The following is a 17958-nucleotide window of genomic DNA, read 5'->3' on the forward strand; positions in this document are numbered from 1 at the left end:
AAAAACTGAAGCCTCAATTGCCAATTAAGGTTTCAATTAAAAATGAAGCATTAGTTGGCAATTGAGGCTTTAGTTACAAAAAAAAAATGAAGTTTCAATTGACAATTGAGGTTTTAGTTAAAAAATGAAGTCTCAATTGACAATTACGACTTTAACTTAAATTTTGAATTTTTTTTTTCATGACATGGCTGGAAAGAGGCCATTTGAACATAAGTTTTGGAAAGTGGTTAGATGTTATATATATATATATTATTTTGACCCAAAACTCCAAATAGTAACCCTAACCTTTTCTTTTCTTTTCAAATGGTAACATCAACTTTTCCCTTTTTCTTTCTTTCTTTCTTCTATGTTACTTTTATTATTATTATTATTTTGAAAAAATAGGGAAAAATAATGGAGTGTCATCAATTAAAAATAAAAATAAAAACTAATAAAAAAGTGAAAGGATTGGAGAACCTAAGGGCCTATTTGGTAACTATTATCGAAAACAATTTTCTATTTTCCAAAACAAAAAACCAAGAAAACATGTTTAGTAACAAAAAACTATTTTTTGTTATATGTTCTTAAGAATAGAAATAGGATGTTTTTAAAAATTATTTTTTTAGTTATTTTCTATTGTTTGTACTTGTTTCTTAAGAGTTTTTTTAAAAAATAATTAAACAAATAAGTAAAATGATTAAAAATAAAACACTACATATAAAAATTATTTTTGAAACATATTTAAAAATATTAAAAATGAGTTAAAAATATTTTAGGTTTCCAAATAGGCTTTTGTTTTACAAAATATCATAGAATAGTTTTTAAAAACTGTTAAAAAAAATTAGAATTGTTTTTGAAAACAGTTACCAAATAGGTCCTAAACATTGCCCAATGGTTTATGAGCAACCTTTGAAATTTAATAAGTAAGAGATAATTGGGATTGTGATTTTAGGCTTGATATGTTTATAGTTCCCATCTCCATACATCACCCACCACATGAAAGAGACATGGTTTTGTATTGAGAATAATTTTATAATGAAAAGGGGAGGTGGAGAGAGATAGGCTAGCAACTAAAGTATATATTAATATCTTTAGTGTGTTTTGTCCAATATTAAATGTGATCATCCACCCTCCCCTAATAAAATTTGCTTCCCTCTTCCCCTTCTTAGAACAACCTTCTTTATATAATATTATATTGCAAACTTGGAAAGGTTGTGTTCTTCGTTAAATTGATGCCCCGATGGAATAATTTGACTGGGTAATAAATAAAAATAAAAGAAAGGAAAAAAAGAGAAAGAAAGATGAGCATGTTGGCTACAATATAGTGTAATGGAAAGTATATATATATAATCAAGAGATCATGAGCCTAAAAGAATAACATAGACATATAATAAAAATAATCGATGCCACGATGGAGCCATGAAAAGAGCATAGGCTAAAATGAGGTCATTGTCTTGTACCATAATATTTAGACCCAAAGGAAGGATATTTTCAATTAAATTTTGGAACAACTTAGAGAAGTGAGCAATAGTCAAGAAGTGGTGTCAAGGCTATGATTAGTCTTAAAGAATGATCTCATTAGATAAAATCTATAACAAACTAAAAGAGAACACGTCGCTATAAAATAAAATGAGAAAATAAAGGACTCATGAGAGACCTAAACCAAAAACTCAACTAACTCCACAACTATACTTCTTTTTATTACCAAACATAATAGTCTTATATACTATTAAAAGGATTAGTGTAAGTCAATCACTAAGTCTTCATTAATGGAGGAGTGCCTATATGATTGTTTCTTTTTTCTTCCTATAACTCTACGAGTCATCTCTTTATGACATCCTATCCTCATAAATGAGATGACTTCAATCTTAATTTTTTTTTACCACCATAGGGATTTTGATCAGTGCATTGAGGGTGGCATAACATCATTAGGAAAGAAAAGATTATGGTTAGAGCATTGACCAAATTTCTCTGTTATACCCAAATACTTAAGCCTACTTATGTAGTAACTTTTGCCAAGAAAAAAATTAGAGAAAGAGTTACTACACTTTTTGTAATATTTTGACTATCATTATTAGGGATTGACCTATGGAAATTATCAATACTAGGTTAAATGAACTACTTTTACTTAAGTTGTAAAAAGAAAATAATATATAAATTGATTTTTATGAAATAGAGTTAAACAAATAAAATTAAATTGATAATGGTGCGAATAGTGATTTTTAATTCAAATGATTTAAGTTTGGGGCTTTTCATAATCTAACTTTAGGAATAGAAATTAGAGAGAACAAATTTTTTTTAAATAGGGCGATCTTAGGGTTTTGGAGTCTTTAATCGTTTGCGATCAACCTGAGTTTTATAACTTACTATTGCATTTGAAACTTGATTTTTGCCTTTTCAAATTAGATTTCTAAATATCATCAAGTGAATGAAATTAATTGCATGTTTAAGTTTTGACTTTTTACCCCTTTTTATTCCTTATAGCTTTGTCTTAGGGTAGATAATAATAGGAAAAACCGAGATAATTGGTGATCAAGGGTTGTCAAGAATTACTAGTATTAGGTAATCGTCTATCGTATTATTCTCTAATTTAACTACCATAGAAAGAACTAATTGTAGCCCAAACTATTCATTAATCTTATTGTTTTAATTATTTACCCATTGTTCCTCTAATTTTCTAACCCTTAGGTTTTCATGCTTCACGCCCTAAGATAGGTTTTTAGCTTCTCATGTGAGTGATATCACATTTACAATCTATAATAAAGTAAAAAGACATGTATTGAATTAAAAGAAATTAAAAATAATGTATTAAGTCAAAGCGAAAAGAAACAAACTAAACCTGTTGTCTTCTTCTACAACAAATTTCAAACTCCTCTCATCTTCAAAACTTAAAACTAGAAGAGTTTATATAATAAATTCAATAATATAACATGTGACACACTTCTAATGGGTACTTATTACAAAGAAAATTTATAAACAACCTAAAAGACTTAATCATTACAGCAAATGATGTTTCACCATAATGCTTTCATGGAAAAAAGTTGGGTTTTTGTGGCAAAAACATATTTGCCATGACAAAAATTTCATTACGTGGTTGTCACAAGTAGTATGTCACTAATTCTTTTTACCCACAAATAAAAATTTTGTTACTAAAGATCACTTTTAATAATGAATAATATTTGTAGTGAAAAATAAACTATTCACAACAAAAAAAACTACATCTAATCTTGAGACAAGTTGTGTGGCAAAAAATTTCTTTTTATGATGAATTTCATTTCATAGCAGTATAATAATAATAATAATAATAATAATTGGAAACCCTAATAATTATTACATTAAATTGTGATTATCATGACTCAAACCTATGTCTGTCACTTTATTATCACTTTTTGAAAAAAAATTTGCTATCTTTTCTATGGATCAATTGATGTTTAAGGAGGTATAATAAACTTTTAATTGAGTTTAATATTATTTCTATTTTTATACTTTATTCAAACTACGATTATTTTTCATACTCTTATAAAGGAACTAGTAAATACTTGACAAAAAAAATTCAAAACAAACTTATTTGCATAATTCTTCTTTAAGAAATATTCAAAGAAAGAAAGTTTTATTTTTATTTTTTTATTTTTAAATTTAAATAAAAAATGAGATTAAAAAATAAAAAATAAAAACTTTTAATTTTTTTTATGTTAAGAATAAAAAATGATTTTTATAAGTTTTTTTTTATCTTATTTTATTTATCTATCACAAAATTTTAAAATAATATACATGTTTCAAAATTTTCACATTTTTATTAAATTTTATAAATTTTATTTATATTTTAAAATTAGAATTATTAGACTCATATAAAAAAGATCAAATAACTTTTTTTTTTCACTCTTTATCACAATCGAACTTTTTTTTGTGCTTTAATAAAAATAATTTTTTTTATTTATAAATAATGATTATTTTGTATAAAATTTTTTATTATAAATTATAAATTATTTAATAGTCTTATTTAAATTTTAATTTATCATTGAAAAAATGGTTCATATATAATTAAAATAAAGGGTAATTTTCTACCACAAATAAGATCAGGGACAAAAAATTTAAATTTTTAAGTTTATATATATAAAAAATAATTTCATACTAAAAATTAAAATTCATAGTAGAATGTCACATATTATGTTGAAATTATTTTTAACATTGTTTTAAAGACGAAAAGTAAAATCGTGGCTAAAAGTGATATTTTTCCACATTATTTTGTGGTAAAAAGTGAAGTTCATGGCAAAATGTTATATATTGCGTCAGAATTATTCTCGTTATATTTTTTTTTTTGCTATGAAAAGCAAACTCATTACTAAAGTGAGATTTTGCAACAAATATTTTTGTGGCAAAAAATGGAGTTATAACACAATGTGTCATACATCACATGAATTATTCTCATCATATTTTAGCAACAAAAGTATTTTTTTTCTTAAAGGCAACATTTTGCCACGAATAATTTTGTGGCAAAAAGTGGAGTTCATGACAAAATGTTATATATTTCACAAAATTATACCTGCTATATTTTTAGCGATGAAAATTGAATTTGTGGTTAAAAGTGACATTTTGCCATAAAAAAATAGTTTATGAGAAAAAAATTATGGCAAAAAGTGATATTTGTTGTAGTGATTATGAGTTCTAAACAAGTAACATGCTTTTGAAATTGAATGAAGACATTAAGAACTCATTTCAACGCGTTTCGAAGCTCAAAACTTTATCATTAGTGGCTGAGTTTGAAATTGGAATGAGTTCAAAATCAATTTTGAACTCATAAGTGCCAAAATAATTGAATTTGAAATCCAAGGAGGTGAGTTTGAAATTCACTTTGAATTTCCAACTCATCCACTGCCTATGCTATTTCACCATTTTTTTGGGTTTGAAATGCGTGCTTTTTGAAAAAAAAAAAGATATTTGTTGTGGTGATTATGAGTTTTAAATGAGTAACATGCTTTTTGAATTGGATGAAGACATTAAGAAGTCATTTCAATGCATTTTGAAGCTCAAAATTACTTGAACATTAGTGGTTGAGTTTGAAATTGGAATGAGTTTAAAATCAATTTCAAACTCATAAGTGCCAAAATAACTTAATTTGAAATCTAAGGAAGTGAATTCAAAATTCACCATGAATTTCCAACTCCCATTGCATAAGCTATTCCACTATGTTTTTTGGGTTTCAAATGTGTGCTTTTTGTTTGAAATGGGTAGGAAGATTCAAACTAAGCCTCTACCAAAAATATCCTTCCATTCTCTTGAGTTCTAAATGGCTAAAATCCATTTTGAACTCACATGTTCAATTTCAAACTCACCATCCTTCTTTGCCTAGTTTGCTTCAAATGTGCTTAACTTTCTCGTTTTAGCTTTAATTCGTACATCATTTGAAGCGTTGGACTTCTGAATTCTCGAACTTTAGAATATATATGGATTTGCCAAAAATAGCCTCGAGAAGTGCTCTAGATTTTACCTTAAAATCAAAGTATATGTTGCTACTAGATTTTGATTTCCTATGTTTGAACTTCAAGCTATGACCTTCAACCTTCTTTCTTGTATTTGCTTTCTCTTCAACTCTTTCCATAACCTTCATTTCTCATTTATCATGTTATAAATTGCGCCATTTTCATTTGTTGAAGCTCTCATCATGATTCACTCTCTTGGAACCCTTTGAAGCATATTTAGTCATTTCTCTACCATGGCTTAAAATGACTCCTTCAACTTGTATTATTTTCATCCTTTAAACATGAGATTTAACTCAAGATATATGTTAAATCCATAACTGGAGTCTTAATGACAATTCAAGTTAAGTTAGGTGAATTGAACCTTTATATTTGCATAATTCATTTGCTACATGTGCCATTGGAGTACAAATAGTGGCTCTAATCAAGCATCCCTCAAGAATCATCCATGTCATACTAGCTCATTGTTTAAGGAAAATCTTAGCATCCAATGTAATATCAATGAGGAGATGGACATGTTGTCTTGATTAGACTAAAGGTTTTTTCATAGTATCAATGTAGTTGATTAATAAGAGTTTATTTGCGACATGGTTTGGTATGAATTGCTAGAAGAGGTTATTGTTCCAACATCCAACATAATATATTACTCTCATATATAACAATGCCATGGTTTAACCTGTGAAACAAGTAGCTTTTGTTTTAGTATTTCACTAATTAGAAGGTTGGGTTACCCATGACATTGTCTCGGTATCTAGAATGTTATTACCAAGGCATTGTTTTGAGTGTTTTAGCAAAATTATGGACTAATAAATGGAGCAAGTGCCTTGTATTCCAAGACCTTAATAAATGTTAGACTGCAATGCTATTCCGAGCCATCAATGTTATTCTTCAAAACCTCAATGCCCTAGAAAAAACCTCAAGGTTACCTTTAATGATGTAAGTCCTTTGCCACACTTGCATGCATATCCCTAAGGACATAGAGCTCTTTGTGCCATTACCTTATCAAAAGGTAGGAGGATTTTACTATAATAGGTTGATGTAGAATTTCAAAAAGATTAAGAAGGAAAATGAATTCTCAAAAGGGTGTATTTATCACAAGAGAGTGTTATTTGTTTCTATATATTTGCATTAGTAAAAGCTATTATACCATTAGAAGCTTTAGTTCCATGTGCTCATGCAATAACATTAAGGTGAAGGAAATTTAGATATAAAGGTATATCGGGTTTTAATATGATCTGATCAAGCAAGTTTACGTCCATAAATGAGAGACAACAAATTCATTATAGCATAGATAACTTATTGAGGAAAGAGAAAACAAATTTAGGTCCTATTTGACAACTATTTTCAAGAACAGTTTTCTATTTTCTAAAACAAGAAAACACGTTTGAAAAAAAAAATGTTATTAAAGACAAAAAAACAAGGTGTTCATTGAGAACATCTTTTAGTTATTTTTAGAAGTTTTAGTTATTTTTTAGGTTTGTTTTAAAAAATAATTATACAATGGGGAATGATTAAAAAAAAACACTAGATATAAAAATTATTTTTAAAACGTATTTAAGAACATTATTTTAGGTTCTCAAATAGACTTTTGTTTTACAAATCATTAGAAAATGGTTTTTAAAAATTGTTCTAAAAAACTATTCTAAAAACTATTTTTGAAAACAGTTAGAAAATAGTTCTCAAACTTCAAAATAATCCTATGTTTGTTTACTCTTAATATCTATACCTTGAATCTCTAGCCCTGCTTTATAGAGTGGTTGTATTTTTCCTCATATCTCTATTTCGTATAGTCTATATAAGCCTATCTCTATTTCATTATATAAATGTGGCAATGCGTGTATACATTGCGAGAGAGTAGCCCCTGTTTCTATAGATTTGCCTTAAGTAAAAAAAATTATGCCATTGGAAGCTTTAGTTCCATGTGCTCATGCAACAACATAAAGGTAAAAGAGATTTAGACAAAAAGGTACATAAGGTTTTAATATAATTTGACCAAGCAAGTCTACATCCACATATAAGAGAAAAAAATTCATTATATCATAGATAACTTATAGAAGAAAGAGAAAACAAATTTAGTTCTCAAACTTCAAAACAATCCCATGTTTGTTTATTCTTAATATCTATACCTTGAATCTCTAACCTACTTTAGAGTGGTTCGATTTCTCCTCACATCTCTACTTCTCTCTCTCTCTCTCTCTTATTTATTTGGACATATGGGTTAAAATAACTATGAAATTGTAAAAATCACCTCTCCTTTTAATTTTATTGAGAAATGACCTACTTTAGATACTTTTACCCATCTTTATTTTATTTGCTTCCATAAATATCATTTTTTTTTACTTATTTTATGTAAGTAGTTTACATGCTATATATATTGTGAAACTAAGGTTTGGTTAATCTTGATTTTGATGATAACAAAACAAGGTTTAGAACTAATGATCATATTTCAAGTGTGATTAGGCAAGACGACTTCCAAAGTGGCAATCCAAAGACAAATCAAGCCAAGGAGAAATCATGAAGAAGAAGACCACCTTAAAGAGAAGAGTTTTTCAAGACCAAAGCTTCTTAAGATTTCTTTGTAAGGTTGTTGGTGTACTAGGACTTTCATGCATTTCATTCTTTATTTATGCACCAAAATCATCCAAGAGTAATATTGTTTTAAATATCTTAAGAATTGGATGATTTCATGTTTTCAACTAAAACCTTGTGTTAAATGATTTTCAAAATTGTGTTAAATGATTTTCAAACTTGTGTTAAAAGGTTTTAAGTTGAAAAAGGTTAAGTGTTGAGCCAAAAAAATGGCTCAACCGGTTCAACCGGTCGACCGGTTGAGGGAGGCCAAAAAGTTTCTCTCTCTCCTAGTGGCCTTCTCTTCCCAGTCAAGGTTGAACCTCAACCAGTTGAGGTCTAGTCGAGGTCTGGTTGAGGTCCGATTGAGGCCCAACGGTCACTTTTCCTAATGGCTTCAACCGGTCGACCCCTATCTCGACCGGTCGAACCCCCAACGGCTAGTTTGACTTTTTTCTTCTATAAAAAGGCTCCAATCTTCATTGTTTCATAAGCTTAACCTTCCCAAATCATTCTTGAATATATTTGAGCTATGGAAGAGTGTTTTTGAGTGCACCATTGTTTCATAACTTGCATATCTTTAGTGCACCATTCAATCCTAGTTTTTCTTGTATCTTTGAGGCTAAAGTTCTAGTACTAGGATTTTGAGAGATCATTATTTGTATATCTTTGTGAGGAATTTTCTCAAGTGTGGGGTATCACTTGAGGGGTTGTTCAAGAGTGGGATATCTCTTGAGAAGTGTAAAGAGTGCTTGGAGCCAAAAGTCTAAGAGGGTGACTTGGAACCATAATCCAATTGTAAAGAGATTGGAAGCTTGGTTGAAGCTTCAAGATAGTGGAACCCTCACTCGGTTAGGAGGTTGAGGAGAGTGGACGTAGGCAAGGAAGTGTCGAACCACTATAAACTCTCGTGTTTGCACTCTCTCTTCTCTAACTCTTTTAAATTATATGCAATTGTCTTTATTTTGTTTATTATATACTTGCATATAATTGTCTCTTATTTTTGCATAGTTTAAATTTGTGAAAAAGAGACCATCACCCTATTTACCTCCTCCCTCTAGGGTGATTACCATAGTTTGGATTAGCCTCAAATTTCTAACATATATATATACACACATATGATTCCAATGAATTTGAAGCATGAATCAAAATGAAAAGACTAAGAATAGTCTACTTACCTACAACCATTGTATGTGATACTGTAAGCGGTTTCAAAAACCCAGATTTCCAAACTCTGATTTTTTTTTTTAGATGGTGTTTCTAAAGATAATAATAACAGATGAGTTCGGGACCATTTTTCAAATCTTTATATCAGTGGCTTCCATCATACCACGTTGCTCTTGCCACCATGTTGAGCAGTTGCTAGAACGTGCTCCTTAACCACGTCGTTCAAAGTGCTGGACCATATCTGAAGTGATGGACGACGTGGTGAACGCGTATTCAGCAAGTGGTGAACGTGTATTCAGCTAACATTCTCCCACTTGGTCCACACCTTTAACCTATTGTCCTATCTCAGTCCATCAATTATCCCATTAAGTAACAAATACATGAATCATGACAAGAAGTCTTCTATTTAATGAGTGTTACCTTCCATGTATTAATGTGTACTCATTTCTTAACATTATACTTTATGTGGCAATATTACTTAATGAATAAACCCTATGTTCATTCTTAGTCCAATGAAGTTGAATTTTCTCAAAATTAAATAAAAGTGCACATCAATATGAGAAAACATCATAATAAGAGTTTGTACAATAGAAACTACATAAGGGAACTAAGTCCCATGTTCACTACATGATCCTTGAATTTCAACGGTGGCATGCCCTTAGTCAAAGGATCATCGATCATCAATTCAATGTTAATGTGCTCAATAACCACTTTCTTTTCTTTAACACGTTCTCTTATGGCTAGACACGTAATGTCGATGTGTTTGCTTCGACTTCCATTTTTATTGTTCTTCGCCATAAAGACTGCAACTAAATTGTCGCAATATATACTCAATGACCTAGATATTGAATCCATAACTCTAAGCCCAGAAATGAAACTCTTAAGCCATACACCATGTGAAGTTGCCTCAAAACAAGATATGAACTCAGCTTCCATAGTAGAAGTAGCAGTCATGGTCTGCTTAACGCTCCTCCAAGATATAGCTCCACCGGCCAATATAAAAATGTATCCAGATGTTGATTTACGTGAATCAACATAGCCAGCAAAGTTTGTATCTGAGTAGCCAACAACCTCTAAATTGCTTGTTCGTCTGTACATAAGCTTCTAATATTTGGTTCCTTGAAGATATCTCATCACTTTCTTTGCAGCTTTCCAGTGGTCCTTACCTGGGTTACTCTGATATCGTCCTAACATTCTAGCAACAAATGCAATGTCAGGCCTTGTGCAGACCTGAGCATACATCAAACTTCCGATTGTAGAAGCATATGGAATGTTCTTCATTTGTTCCCTCTCAAGATCGTTTTTCGGGCATTGGTTCAAATTGAACCTATCACCCTTCACTATAGGGGAAACATTAGGTGAACAATTTTTCATCCGAAATCTCTCTAAAACTTTATTGATATAGGTTTCTTGAGACAAACCTAAGATACCTTGAAATCTATCTCTATGGATCTTAATGCCAATGACATAAGATGCTTCACCCATATCTTTCATGTCGAAATTTTTAGAGAGAAATTGTTTCACCTCATAAAATAAACCCTTATCATTGGTTGCAAGTAAGGTGTCATCCACGTATAAAACAAGAAAACAAACTTTACTCCCACTGACCTTAAGGTATATGCATTGATCCATAACATTTTCTTCAAAACCACATGAAGAAATTATGTTATGGAATTTTAAATACCATTGGTGGGATGCTTGTTTTAAACTGTATATGGATTTCTTAAGCTTACAAACCAATTGCTCACCATCACTAGAGGGGAATCATTCAGGTTGTTTCATGTAAACCTCCTCCTCTAGCTCTCCATTGAGAAATGTTGTTTTGACATCCATTTGTTGCAATTCCAAATCAAAGTGGGCTACTAATGCCAATATAATGTGCAAGGAATCTTTCTTAGATACAAGAGAAAAGGCTTCCATCTAATCGATTCCTTCTTTCTAAGTGAACCCCTTTGCAACAAGTTTGGCCTTGTGTCTCTCAATGTTACCTAATGAGTCTTTCTTTGTCTTAAAAACCCATTTACAACCAATGACTTTTGCACCATTAGGCAACTCAACAAGGTCCCAAACATTGTTGCACTTCATGGAACTCATCTCATCCTTCATGTCATTGTACCACAATTCTAATTCTTTACAACTCATGGCTTGTGAAAAAGATTCGGGATCATTTTCGACTCTTATATTGTAGTCGCATTCCTGTAGATACACTACATAATCATTAGGAATTGCTGACCTCTTAGTTCGAGTAGACCTTCTTAAGGTTGCACCAATATCTTCTAAGGAAGTATGAGGTTCAACTTGTTGTTCAGAAGTGCCAGGCAACTCCTAATCAACTTGATCTACTGAAATGTTGTCAGCAACTTGTGGAACTTCAATGACTGGTTGAACTTTAATGATTGTTCGTTCTACACCCATTTGTACTTGAGGGGTGTTATGAACAATAAACAATCTATCACTTGAAGTGGAAGGTTGAGACTCTATATGATCAATATCAGAAACTATGTTTCTGAATTGATCGCTCCCACCAAGTCATATTCAAGAAATTTAGCATTTCTCAATTCCACAATCCTAGTGCTGTGAGATGGACAGTAAAATCTGTACCCCTTAGACTTTTCCGCATATCCAATGAAATACCCACTAATAGTCCTTGGGTCCAGTTTATTTTCTTGTGGATTATAAATTCTCACTTCAGATTAGCATCCCCAAACGCGCATATGTCGCAAACTCGGTTTCCAACATTTCAATAACTCAAATGGCGTCTTTGGGACAACCTTGGTTGGAACTCAATTTAATATATACACTGTTGTCTTAAGTGTTTCAGTCCATAAGAATTTAGGAAGTTTTGAGCTGCTAAGCATACTCTTCACCATGTCTAATAAAGTTCGGTTTCTTCTTTCTACTACACCATTTTGGTCTGGAGAACCAGACATGGTGTATTGGGCAAAAATTCTATGTTCTTGAAGAAACTTCGCAAATGACCCAAGTGATTGTCCATCTTCCAAGTATCTACCATAATATTTTTCACCTCTATCTGATCTCACAATCTTAATTTGTTTACCACATTGTTTCTCTACTTCTGCCTTGAAAACTTTATAGGCTTCTAAAACTTCATTTTTGTTATGAAGTATGTAGAGATACATGTATCGTGAGAAATCATCTATGAAAGAGATGAAGTATTTCTGACCATGAGAGTCCATGTCAAGACTACATATATCAATATGTATGATCTCTAGTATGGCAGAACTCCTAGTAGCACCTCTCTTTGACTTGTTGGTCTGCTTTCCCTTAATACACAGTCCACACAAGTCTCAAAGTCAGTAAAATGTAGAGTACTAAGTACCCCATCATTCATCAACCTTTTGATTCTATCTATGGAGATATGACCTAATCTCCGGTGCCACAATAAAGAGGAATCCTCATTAACAATACATCTTTTAATGCCAGTTTGGACATGTAATGAATTATGAGTGGTATCATTTTGTAAGAATACGCAATAAAGACCATCATACAAAATACCATTCCCAACACAATCAGATTTGTAAATCAAATTGAAAGATGTTTCTGAAAAATGAAAGGAATATCCAAACGGTACAAGTCTAGAAATTGAAATCAAGTTTCGTGAGAAACTTGGTACATAAAAGGTCTTTTGCAATTCTAAAACAAAACCACCATTTAAAGTTAAATAACATGTCCCTATTGCTTCCACATGTGAGCCCATCTTGTTTCCAGATAAGATGAATTGTTCAATTGTCACTGGCTTCCTTAGGTTTTGTATACCCTATAAGGAATTTGAAATGTGGATTGTAGATCCAGAATCAATCCACCAAGTGTTGGTATTTATATTAACCATATTAGATTCATAACAAACAAATGAGGTAGAGTTACCTTTCTTCTCAAGCCATTTATGAAATTTCAGACATTTATTCTTCACGTGTCCTTTTTTTTTCCAGAAAAAACACTTTTCGTCTTTCTTAATGTCAGATTTGGGAGGAATTTGTTGTTTCCCTTTCTGACTGGCTTGAGATTTTCCTTTCTTTCCTTTCCTTTGCGTTACTAGCATGACACTTTCTCCTTGTTCCATCAATAACCTTCCTTCCTCTTGAACACACATGATCATCAATTCATTGATAGACCACTTATCCTTATGTGTGTTGTAAGAGATTTTGAAAGGTCCATACTGAGGCGGAAGAGTGTTAAGGATAAAGTGCACCAAGAAGGATTCAGACATTTCTACCTCGAGCTTCTTCAATTGAGCTACTATGTCCCTCATCTCCATGATGTGTTCGTGTACACCTCTTATACCAGTGAGCTTCAAGGATGTGAACTTCATAATCAGGGTGCTTGCCAAGGCTTTATCTGAAGTGACGAATTGCTCGTCAATAGCCTTGAGCAATTCGCGGACATTCTCATGTTGCTCGATTGAATCACGTATACCAGCACTAATTTTTGTCTTAATGTACATCACGCTGAGATGATTAGATTTTTCCCAGCGTTCGTACAATAGTATTTCATTAGGTGTGCTGGTATCAGTGATCTTATGTGGTTCATCTTTCCTTATGGCATAGTTTATGTCCATGCACCCTAATCGAAGAAGAATTCTCTCTTTCCATATCTTAAAGTTATCTCCTCTAAGTTCGGGAACCTCACAACAAATATCAGATATGCTAGGTAAAACTGCACAAAAGGATTACAAGCTTATTAAAAATTTGAGGCTTTATATAAATTCATGCTTTACCAATATAGAACATGCTTAAAATTGAATTTAATTTTATTAAAAATTGACTGTGGGCTAAATCTTTAATTCAATCAGATTCATTATCTTTATGATAGACTTTATCAAACTATTTTCTGTCTATAATATTTATGATAAACCTATTAAATTAATTCTTCCTAACTCCTGTGGGTAAATTAGGAAAAATTAATTTTAATATTTTATCCTAATTAAATATATAAACATAATGAAAACCCTGTGGGGGTAAAATCATCATATTTATATAATTAATTACAATTAATGTCCATAATGTAATCCTTATTTACTTAATATATAATTAAGGATGCTGTGGCTATTCCTTAATTATTTAAAATCATATGGTTCACTAGACATTAAAACTATATGATATAAATTTAATATATCTAACTCAAATTTAGGCAATAATTGCATGCATTAAGAACTACAACTTTAATTTAGGCTACAAACATATAAAACAATATATAATTATTTATTTTACATGTATAAAATTTACATGATAATTTTAAAAATAATTTAAAGGTTTCAGATTATGAATGAGTGCCTAAATCCAAATAAAACACAATCAATTCCATGCCCAATAAAATTAAAATAAAAATTCAAATCGGGCCAAAAAGGGCCTAAATTGGTCCACATGCCCAGATTGAGCCCCATGGCACAACAAATTTTATTTCTAGGCCATTACCGGTGAATCCATATTTAAACCCAAACTTTAGTGGGCTTCATAAGAAACCCAACCCTTAGTATTCAAAATGGGCCATTGTTTATATATTAAGCCCAAATGGCCCAATAACCTCTTATACCAAGGCCCAATTCCTTAGTAGAACCCGATCTCTTTCTAGGTTCTTTCATTATTTTTAATATCACCTTTAGCCAAAATCCAAGATCCTACTATTACTATTATTTTAATATTTAAATATCACTTGCAACTGAAACCTCCAATCTCCTATTTTGATGCCATTCGCATGGATTGCACCAACACTGACAGTGCCATGCACGCCACGACTTGCATGTTTTAGCATCGACACTGGCTGCACCACACCGAGACTTCAGCGTGGCAGCCTTCCAATACCTGCAGCACTCCAAGCTTTGGAGCTACCTGCATCAATGGGTAGGAAGAGTCTCACGGGTGTGTTCTCCTGCTGCCTGCAACGGCGCCTAGTGGCGCTTCCCATCTGAACGAGATAACGCCTGAACGGAGTCTCCAATGGCACCTCTTGCGGATGAGAAAAGACGCTTGAAACGACGCTGTGAATAGCGCCTAAACGGCGCTGCGAATAACGCCTAAATGGCGCTGCGAATAGCGCTTAAACGGCGCTTCCAATAGCTTCTCCAATGACGTCTCCAATGGCGCCTGAACAGCGCTAGAATGATGGCTGAGACGCGCCTTAAATGGCGCCTGAACGACGCCTAGTAACGACGTTGCAAGCGGTGCCTGAACGACGCCTGGTATGCTTGAACGGCGTTGGTATGGCCCTGGTATGGCGCCTGAACGGCGCTGGTATGGCGCCTGAACGACGTTGGTATGATGCATGAAATGGCGTTAGTATGGCGCCTGAAATGGTGCTGATATGGCGCCTTAACAGCGTCAAAATGATGCCCGAGAAAAGCGCCTGCAACACCGTTTGGATCGGCCTCTGAAGGGCGCCTGAAGCGGCCTTGTTGCGTGCCTTGAATGGCGCCTGAACGACGTTAGGTATGGGGCCTGAAGCACATCTAAAACGACGCCTGAAATGGCGCCCTTCATCGGCATCGGATGGCCTTTGGACGGCGTCTGAAATGCCTATAAGGAGGCCTGTAATGGCGTTTTTCAGAACTCCTAAATGGTGTTGCTGGTGCGCCTGAAAATGGAGTCTTTTGAACGCCTGTAATGGCGTTTTATGAAAGAATGACGCCAACTATATCGATCTACTTCAGCAGCAATTGTTTAAATAATTATCAAGAGATCGTAAAACAAGAATTTTCATTTAGAATTAATACGTGCTCTGATACCAAATGTAAGTAGTTTACATGCTATATATATATAGATGGTGTTTTTGAAGATAATACTTTTCAAATCTTTATATCAGTGGCTTCCATCATACCACGTTACTCTTGCCACCATGTTGAGCAGTTGTTGGAACGTGCTTCTTAACCGCAGCGGAAGAGAGATGGTGGAGGACGTGGTCAAAGTGCTGGACCACATCTGAAGTGCTGGACGACGTGGTGAACGTGTATTCAACTAACATTTTATTCATTCTATCCATAACACATTCATTTGTTTAGTTCACTTTTTTTTTCTCTTTCATTACTATTTTATCTCTCAAATAATTCATTCTCATTTTTCATTTGAGATGTTTATCTAGATTAAATTTTATTTATTACAAATTTAACAAATTAATTTGTCATTAGGGATGTTCACTAAATTGTCTTAGAGTTAGGTTTGATTTACAAAAAAGTTAACTGGGGTTAAGTTCTCAATCATAATGGTAATTTGAACTACACCATAATTAAATTTCATTAATAAATAATTTAATTAATCTTAAGTTTTGGTTTCATCTGTAAAAAAAAAAATAGATCATAATGACTTAACTATTATTAAGTTTAATTTAAAAGGAATTTAATTGGATTAAGTTTTTGTTTTATCTACAAAAAAACTTGATTAAGATTAAGTTCTTAATTAAAATATTCATTTGGCTTAAATGTTGGATCATAGAACTTTGCAATCTCATTATAACATTTTAGAAGTTTAAATGAAACTACAAAAAAATCCCAACAAAAAACTGGAAAAGAAAAACTCCAATAAAAAATGATCACAAAAAATCCTAATTATTTCCTACTACAAAAAACCTCAACCAAAATCCTAATAGAAAACAATTGAAAAAACCCCCAACAAAAAACAATTGTAAAAAAACCCTAACTAAAAACAATGGTAAAAAACCCAACCAAAATCCCTTTGTAAAAAATCCTCAACAAAAATTTTACCAATAAAAACTCAATTAAAATCCCAACAAAAAACATTTATGAAAAATCCCAAAAAAATAAAATAATTACAAAAAGCCTCAACTAAAAACAATTATAAAAAATCCTTATAAAAAACATTGTTAAAGTTTAAATAAAATTGCAAAAAAAAAAAAAAAAAAAAAAAACTTACAAGGAACCCCAACAAAAAATAATTGTAAAAAATCTCAACAAAAAACAACTAAAGAAATCCAAAAAATAAAAATAAAAAATCATTGCAAAAAACAATTGCAAAGTTTCTTACCAAAAAAAAAAAAAAAAAGGTGAAGTATCTTGAAGAAGAAAGAAAGATTATAGAGTTGTGATTGATCTTTATCGGTTGATCTTTGTTATGAGTTTTAACTTCATTGGAAAATTCACGGGAAGAAGGGATAGAGCAGGAAGAGAACTAGGTATAAAAAATGGGAGGGAAATGGCTTTGGGAAAACCACTTATTGTGATAGCGCAAAGTTCAATTCCAAATTGGTAGTACAATAATATAAAGGCAAACGAAATCCACACTTAAAAAAAAAAAAAAGAGGTTTTTAATGTGGTTTGAGTAATTATTCCTATATCCAAGCGATAAAAAAAAACTTGAAATAAATCCTTAAAAATAATTACCCATCGATCTTCACATGTGGATGCATGAATTTAGAAATAAGTAGTAAAATATTCTTCTACTTCACTTTGATTTTACAAATGTCATGCATGCCCTTCTAGTCTTGTGCTAGAAAATTAGGATTCTTGAGATAAATGAAAGGAAAATAGGAGGATTATCTTCCAACAATGGAAAAATATTTTAAAATTATGATGCACTTTCATCTTTTTATTGTCATAATAATAAATGATGACATTTTATCAACTTTTATAACTTTACAAATTTTATTAATAACTTTACACCTAGTGTAACATTATAATTTATATAAGTTTTATTTGTAACCTTACAAATCATCAGTGTCTTTATAACATTTTTTGTAATAACCTCAATCACAACTATCAAAGACCATGGCTCATGGGCAAAGTGGGCAGGGATCTTACAGA

Source organism: Vitis vinifera, chromosome 3, assembly GCF_030704535.1.
Source record: "Vitis vinifera cultivar Pinot Noir 40024 chromosome 3, ASM3070453v1".
NCBI lineage: Eukaryota > Viridiplantae > Streptophyta > Magnoliopsida > Vitales > Vitaceae > Vitis > Vitis vinifera.